Source organism: Rhagoletis zephyria, unplaced genomic scaffold (assembly GCF_001687245.7).
Source record: "Rhagoletis zephyria isolate East Lansing unplaced genomic scaffold, Rhagoletis_zephyria_1.1 Rzeph_scaffold_00256, whole genome shotgun sequence".
NCBI lineage: Eukaryota > Metazoa > Arthropoda > Insecta > Diptera > Tephritidae > Rhagoletis > Rhagoletis zephyria.
In genome coordinates, this window is record NW_016157340.1 from 298,741 (window position 1) to 306,741 (window position 8,001).

Sequence of the window (8,001 nt, forward strand, 5' to 3'; positions counted from 1 at the left end):
AAATGGTATAGCAGTGCAGTTATGCATAACTGGTCTACAACCCACTCCATTCATACTTTTATATATACATACATATGTACATATTTCTATCCTAAATATATATGTACATACGTAACTGGGGATTTTTCTACTTTTCCATAGTTTTATATTTCTTCCATATTTCTGCTACTTTTTCGTTAAAGTTTTGTGTTTTAGTAACGTTTGCAAACGTATTCGCATCGGAGTAAGCATGACGTGTTCAGGCTTTGCACATCCGTGCTTTTCCACTTGCATGTTTGCTTACTTATGAAAAATATGTATGTATAGTTATGCTCACATAAACATACCCTGCAGTGAAAAGCTAAACCAGTATGCACAAATTCCAGCTTATGAACTATTATTTAAGGATAAAAGTCATACCAGTTCGTTATGAACCATAATTATACCAGTTCCGCGCAGAAAAAAGTAAACAAGTTGGTAGAAATTCTAGTTTGAAAACTGGTATTAAATGGGAGAGTCATACCAGTTCGTCATGGACTATAATTATACCAGTTCTCCGCAGTGAAATGCCAAACCAGCCAGTATAAATACTAGTTCATTAACCAGTATGTTCTAAAGCGACGGCCTACCATTTCGGCGATTTCGAACAACTTATGCGATCAGCGACATCTGTCTTTGAATAGGCATAACCAAAACTAAAACGTGGTTAATTGCTTTCATCACAAATGTCGGCTGTGGCGTCGAGTGAAGACTACCGATTCTGGTTCTGAGATCTCAGGTTCGAGTATGCGTGGAGGTTGTTATAAAGTAAAGTAAATAATTTGTGTTATTGTGGCTTGTTAACACTTTATTTTTAATATTTTTTTATTGAGCTTTGTACCACGATTGTTTATTAGGAAAAATTGAAAAAGCAACAAAGTCTAAGCGGTAGAAGTTATAGCACTATTTCGGAGATCACCACATCTCCTCATCAGACTTCTTTTTTCTAGACTTCAGCAGGGATCGAACCTGCGTATTTTTCTTAATAAACAATCGTGGTACAAAGCTCAATAAAAAAATATTAAAAGTAAAGTAAGTAAATTAATTTAAATAATTATTTCAATTTAAATATAAAATAAAAATTGTACATAAATTTAATTTGATTTGGAAAAAACCTAAATACTCAAATACCATAAAAAAATGAAAATAAATAATTTTTTGTTCTTTTTAAAACAATAAATTTAAAAATTGCTTAAGAGATATAAATAAAAAAACAAACAACACAAAAATAAAAAACAAAAGATTCGCTCACTGAGATTCGAACTCGGATCTCTTTATTTGGCGTGCCAAAGCTTTACTCTGTTGACCATTGTTGCAGCGCCGCGAGCAAAATGACATACTTATGCTTTTCACGGGGGATGAATACGCAGTCTATCCCGTCAACTGGTATGATGCTACTAGTATTTCTACTGGTAGCGTGCTGATGCAGGAGCGGACAATTGACATCTCCTATGACACCGCCATGTTAAAAATACCAGTCGCTAACATTGAAAAAGGATACAACGTGAACTAGTTGGGCTGAAACGCAAACTGGTAGCATTCTGGTTCACAACTGGTAGCTTTCCCTGCAGGGTACACATTGCAAATAGCCATGCATTTGCGGCTCCCAACTGACTTTAATATTGTTAACGCTGTTTCTCGTGAAGATTTTATTGTGGTTTCAGCTTTGGTTAATTTACTATTTACATGCATATGCACATACGTAAATATTAGTTTTTCTTTTTTATTGCTCCTGGCTGCTGCTTTTATTGTTGCACGCTGATTTTGCTCTACTCAAATTACAACAAACCACAATTCATACATTTCCAACAGCAAAAAAACAACAGGGGGGAATCTACCGCCAGTCAGGCATCAAGTAACCAGCAACATATTATTCAAATAGATTAAAGTTCTCATACAAAATATGGTAAAAATTGCTTCACTTAACTAGGTTTGTAAATATTATTCTTCATAAAAAGCACTCATTTAGAAAAAAGTAAAATTTGTTATATTTGAGATTGTATTTAGTATCTTGATTTGTATCCAAAACGTCAAAACTACAAGTATCTACGAAATGTAACTTTAACAATTTATTTCTGGTAAGCTGGATAAAAGAGATTCCATTTTTTCTTGCAGCTTTTCAGGTTAAAAGGAAATTAGATCAAATTTTCCAGTTATCACTTACATATGTAAATTTATCCCTCTTTGATTTCCAAGCGAAAATTGGTCTTAAACCGGATTTCATATACTTAAACCATTTAAGTAAAGATAGTTGATTAACAAAAAAAAAAATCATTTACAGATCACATATTTAAACTGTACTTACATAACCAATATTGGCTATTTAAATATGTGATATGCAATTCGGTGTTTATACCAAACAACAATCAGCAGTTTGGCACAAAACGTAAGCAAACAAAGAAATGCAACAATTTTAAGGAACAAGCAACAATGGTGCCACTTGTTTGGCGTAGTTAATTAAATAAAGATGATCTGGAAATTAACGAATCTTAAATGGCATATAAATAACAATCCAAAATTAAGTTTAGCAGATCTATTCTGCGCTGGTAATAAAAATTCTGTATCCGGTAAATAAAGTTCCTGTGAATTTGTAAACCCTTTTCGCATTCTGTGTACTCATTTAACCGACAAATTTTGTCACCATCTCATAAGCTGGTAACAAAATATTGCCCCGTGATATATGTAATGCGAGAATTTCCACATTTCTTCATAGCTGAATTGCTGAATATTTTAACTGCATTACCAAGGTACCTATAACAACAAGAACAAGAACTGGTAATGAAAATTTCCGGTTACAAAATCTTCGGTAACGTGCAGAATGTACCTATAAGGGCCGTTTTCTCAAGTAACCCGTAACTCTAAAGCTCACTTTATATTTAAAGGTTAGATTAAAATCTATGACTGGGTCTAAAGTAAAGCATTTTATTATCGGTTTTAAATTGGTTTACAACCAAGAAACATACATACGTAATAAACTGATAATAGAAATGCTTAAGGTTAGACATAGCTTTACTTTTAATCCAACCTTTAAGTATAAAGTGAGCTTTAAACTTACAGGTTACTTCAGGAAACGGACCTAAGTGACAATTAACTTTTTCGTCTGAAATTGGTTCTTGAAGTCTTCAGAGCACTCCAGAAACTGAAGTGTCATAAGAGTGTCAAGCATATCACTATGGCATTCAGTTATCTCTAGACTTTTGTGTAAAGCGCTCGTTCGTCGCATATTTTGAGAAAATAGGCCTTCATGATAATATCCTGGAAGGTTTCAGGGTTGTCAAAAATTCGTCCCTTTGGACAGGCTAAGAGGATTGAGCTAATCTTAATCTGTGCTAAGATTTTATAGGACTCCACCAGCAATACGCAAGCTTCACTTACTCCAATAATGCATTTAATAATATTCCGGGAATATTTGACAGTTCTTTAGTCGATCAGAAAAACTATGCCATCTTAATGGCAACACGTAAAGTGGTGCTCTTGCCATTGATACCCCGCCTTTTAAATTTTTTTAAAATTTTCAGGAAAATACAAACCGTTTGAAAACAAGCTTTCATTACCTGGCGAAAAAAAGGTTTTACAAATTCCCGCTTCAGCTACTTACATGTATAGTACTCGTATTTACGTCGAAACACGCATTCGCTACATATGTACATAATAAATAAATACAAATAAGTGCTTAAAATAGTTTCGNAATCAGAAAAACTATGCCATCTTAATGGCAACACGTAAAGTGGTGCTCTTGCCATTGATACCCCGCCTTTTAAATTTTTTAAAAATTTTCAGGAAAATACAAACCGTTTGAAAACAAGTTTTCATTACCTGGCGAAAAAAAGGTTTTACAAATTCCCGCTTCAGCTACTTACATGTATAGTACTCGTATTTACGTCGAAACACGCATTCCGTTATTCGATACATATGTACATAATAAATAAATACAAATAAGTGCTTAAAATAGTTTCGTTTAAGAGACGAGACTTTAGCGCAATATCTCATTAGTTGAGTGTATGTGTTTTTAAATAGTTTTAAACAAAATTAGGTGACTTTTTAAAAATAAAAATGTATGTAGAAAAACTCTCATGTGTTTGCATTATTTGAATACCAGATATATTAAAAAAAACAATGCGTTTTAGTCACACTACTAATTGTTGTTTATACATACGGTGACCATATTTATGCGAGCCGAATACGAGACAATTTTGCTAATTTTTTCCATAAAAGCTAACAGATCTTAACACCTTCTTAAATTATCTTATACGGCTTTCCCACGGCACCCCAATTACGTAGTTCGCTCTCTCATTCGTATTTCACACTCCAATTAAACTTCGAATTACGTAATTCGCCATACAAAATTTTGAGAGCGAATTATCTCATTTGTTGGTAGTTCAGATCCAATTACCATGTGAATTACGAACAAACCAGACGGCACCGGTTTGTTATTTTTAACGGAAATTTATGGAAGCTAGCTCACAAATCAAAACATGCATTTTTTTAAGTACGAAAAGTAAAGTTTATCAATGGGTGTATCCCTAATTTAATACGGAAACTTATACATTTTTAGGAAGAACCCATGATTCAATAATGAAAGGCTTGCTCAGAAAACAGTTTTCTCACTCCCTCTAGACAAAATCGGCTCCTTTAGTGTTGTGTACAGGGTTGCCATTTTGGTAAATTGTTACCAAAATTGGTTGAAAAAATGTGGGTTGGTAAAAAGGAACATTTTTTCTCATTTTGGTAGATTTTTGTTGAATTATTTAGTTTGAAAAACAAATACAACTTTTCATTCCTGTTTTATCTTTCGTAGTTATCTTTTTATTAGAAATTTCTTTCCAGAAGTGCAGTGTACTTTATTGCATTCATTTTCTAACACTTTAATGCACACTTTTTATATACATACATACGAATAAATGTATATCGATAAAAGGCGAACATTCAAAACTCTTTTTACTGGAATTCCGAGAAGCTTTTGATTGCCTAAATATTTTAAATGATTATTTAAATAAAAAAAGAACGGACAAGTATGTAATTACCCGCTTCGAGCCTTCGAAAAAAATTAACTCAACGCATATTTTTATCAATGGCAATTGTTAAATGACGGCCGCTGTGGTGTAGNAACAACGCATAATTTTATCAATGGCAATTGTTAAATGACGGCCGCTGTGGTGTAGTGGTAAGCAGTGCGCGCTTCCACTCCGCTGCGCCTGGGTTCAAGCCCTGGTCAAAGAAAAATCGCAAAAAATATAGAAAAAGGTTTTTTCTTAACAGCGGTCGCCCCTCGGCAGGCAATGGCAAACCTCCGAGTGTATTTCTGTCATGAAAAACGGCTTCTCATAAAAATACAATCGCCGTTCGAAGTCGGCGTAAAACTGTTGATCCCTCCACTTTGTGTGACAACATCAAGGCGCATGCCACAAATCGGAGGAGAAGCTCGGCCAAACACTACATATGTGTAAGCGCCAATCTATTATTATTATTATAATTGTTACTGGCGCAAAATAACTAAAAACCGCCAACGGGAATTTTTAGCTGCACATTGTTTATTAGTCTCAGGCTATAAAACTCCAACCTTTAATTGTTCAAAAAATTCAGAGTAAAAATAAAAATTTCGAAATTTATACAAAATTTTTTTGAATTTTTCTAAATGTTGTATTTAGCTTGAATCCTTGATTTTTATATGTTTGGCTAAAGCGTAAACAATATTCTTATAAAATAATACCAAAAAATTTGGCTTAAAAAATGGGAAATATCAAAAAAAAAATACCAAGCGTTTTTTGAGTCACTGTATTTATCTATAATAACTCAGTTTAAATTTTTGATGAAGTTTCGTTGTTGCCTTTAGTTTAATCACTTTCGCTTTTGGTTGAAGGAAACTGAGTAGATGCCATTAATATGATCCCTTAAATAAAGAGTTCTTTAAACACAATTTGAATTCTTATGGGATTAACTGAAAAAATAACAAAACCATAGTTTTGATTAAAATAAATAAAAAAAAATTGTTGGTAGATATTTTCCACAATTGGTAGATTTTATCCAAGTGGGTGGTAAGTATTTTTTTTCGCCAGTGGCAACCCTGGTTGTGTGCACTGTGTGTGGGTTCGTGTGTGTGTGCAAAGCTTTTGAAAGGGAGTTAAGGGAGTGTTACTCGAATGTCACTAGTGAGGAAACCTTTAAGTGTTGAATCATGGGAAGAACCTACATTTTGCATCAATTTTGCAGCAAAGAAAAACAAAACCAAAACACCGAGGCAGAGAACTGTCAAATCGAATTAAGAATGTGCAAGCAATTCAGGATGCCGTGGGAAAATGGTATTAGATGTATGTATTAGCCCTGAAACAGCATCCTTATAGTAACATTACAAATTTGTAGGAAATATTTCTGGAGATTTTTACTCCACAAAATTTTTTACAAAAGTGTCGTTAAATTTTCGTACGATAAAGTGCAAGTTTTAAGTAGCTATGACTTACCGTTAATTTTTGGCAATTTTTTTTTGTGTTCATACAAAGTTAGCATGATTTGTTGATAGGGAAACAAATGAGCAGCACGTTGCACTTGCACTCTATTATACTCAATTTTAATGAGCTACAAAACGGCAACCAAATTTTTTTCTAAAGTATTAAAAGGAATGGCATTTGAGTATCTATAGTTACAAAAAACTTGGACATAAGTTTAGAAAGCTATTAAAATAATAGCTATCTTCTTCTATACTAAAATAAATCTGTAGATTCTTTGTTGTTCGAACTCACTAATCTCCAAACTACTGAATGGATTTTCATAGGGCTTTAACAGAGCGACCTCGGACGTAATCTAGGGTATAAAAAAATTATGATCTGACAAGGGGGCGTGACACTTCCAATTGACGTGAAATTTTTAATCAGCTATAACTTCGAAACCGTAAGTCACATGACTTTGAAATTTGGTAGTGTTGACATACCTAGCTATGGCAGATGCTTACAATAAAGTACATATACTTTGTAAAAGGGGCGTGGCACATCATATAGGAGTGAAAATTCTAATCAGCCATAACTTCGGAATCATACGTCACACTGCATTTGTAATTCTCCTATGAATCGTAAAATATACTTTTGCAAAAATTATGCCGACAGATGGCGCTGGAGTCGAGATATTTCGAGAACCCGTCTTTATCGTATGACCTGGCTTAACGGGTATTAACTTTATGATAAGAAGTGTTTCTCCAAAATAAATGGACCCAAAACATAGATGGGCTGAAATTCACGATATTTAGATGTCCTTACAAATTTACATTTCTAGATGACTTAATAAAGCCCCATTCTATTAGTAAGCATACAGATATCCTAGAAAGATATTAGTACATAACCCAAATATTATCTCAGCGCGATTATTCTTGGCCTATGAGTAAGCAAGGTTCTCTCTTCAGTCCTTTCAACCTAAACTAATAGTTTTTACATTACAAACCGTTTTAGCATAGCAACACTGTTTTTAGTATTGGTCAACGCAAAAGTTCTTATAAGGCGTCGCGAAGCAAGTCCAGGCATTTGCTAGTATTAAATTAACAAAATAAAAATAGCCGAAACTTGCTAAAATGTAAGATCCTAACTTATATTTTGATCACTGTATGCGTTCCTCGATTCGAAGCACATGATTAGAAAAATAATAACTGTTTATGGAGAAAGTTCCGATCATATTCCAACATCATTTAAAACTGGTTCATAGACACTGCAATTTTAATGAGATTTGAAGGCGCCGAAATACCGAACCCTGAATACGGGACAAATACCGGACATTAAAAGAAATACATACAGAACATTTGGCATACCCATATAAAATAAATTAATTGCCAGGAAAATTGGTCAAGAAAGAGGACTTATCTCGTAGAATACAGGACGGATGGTCACCGTATTTATACATGCAAGGCTGCATTGCAGATTGCACATTGCTGATAATGCCATTTCAGACACCTCCATCAACCTTATCAGAACAATTTAATCAGCACAGCAGCGAACTAAAATA

The 8,001-nt window shown here is 33.7% G+C and overlaps 1 long non-coding RNA gene across 1 annotated transcript; it reads left to right on the forward strand.

Moving 5' to 3' along the window:
- Window positions 1–289: 289 nt before the first annotated feature.
- Window positions 290–6,616, forward strand: LOC108358445 (uncharacterized). Its single transcript, XR_001846777.1, has 3 exons — window positions 290–300; window positions 758–763; window positions 6,520–6,616. It is a non-coding gene; the product is annotated as an uncharacterized LOC108358445 (long non-coding RNA).
- The last annotated feature ends 1,385 nt before the right edge of the window (window positions 6,617–8,001 follow it).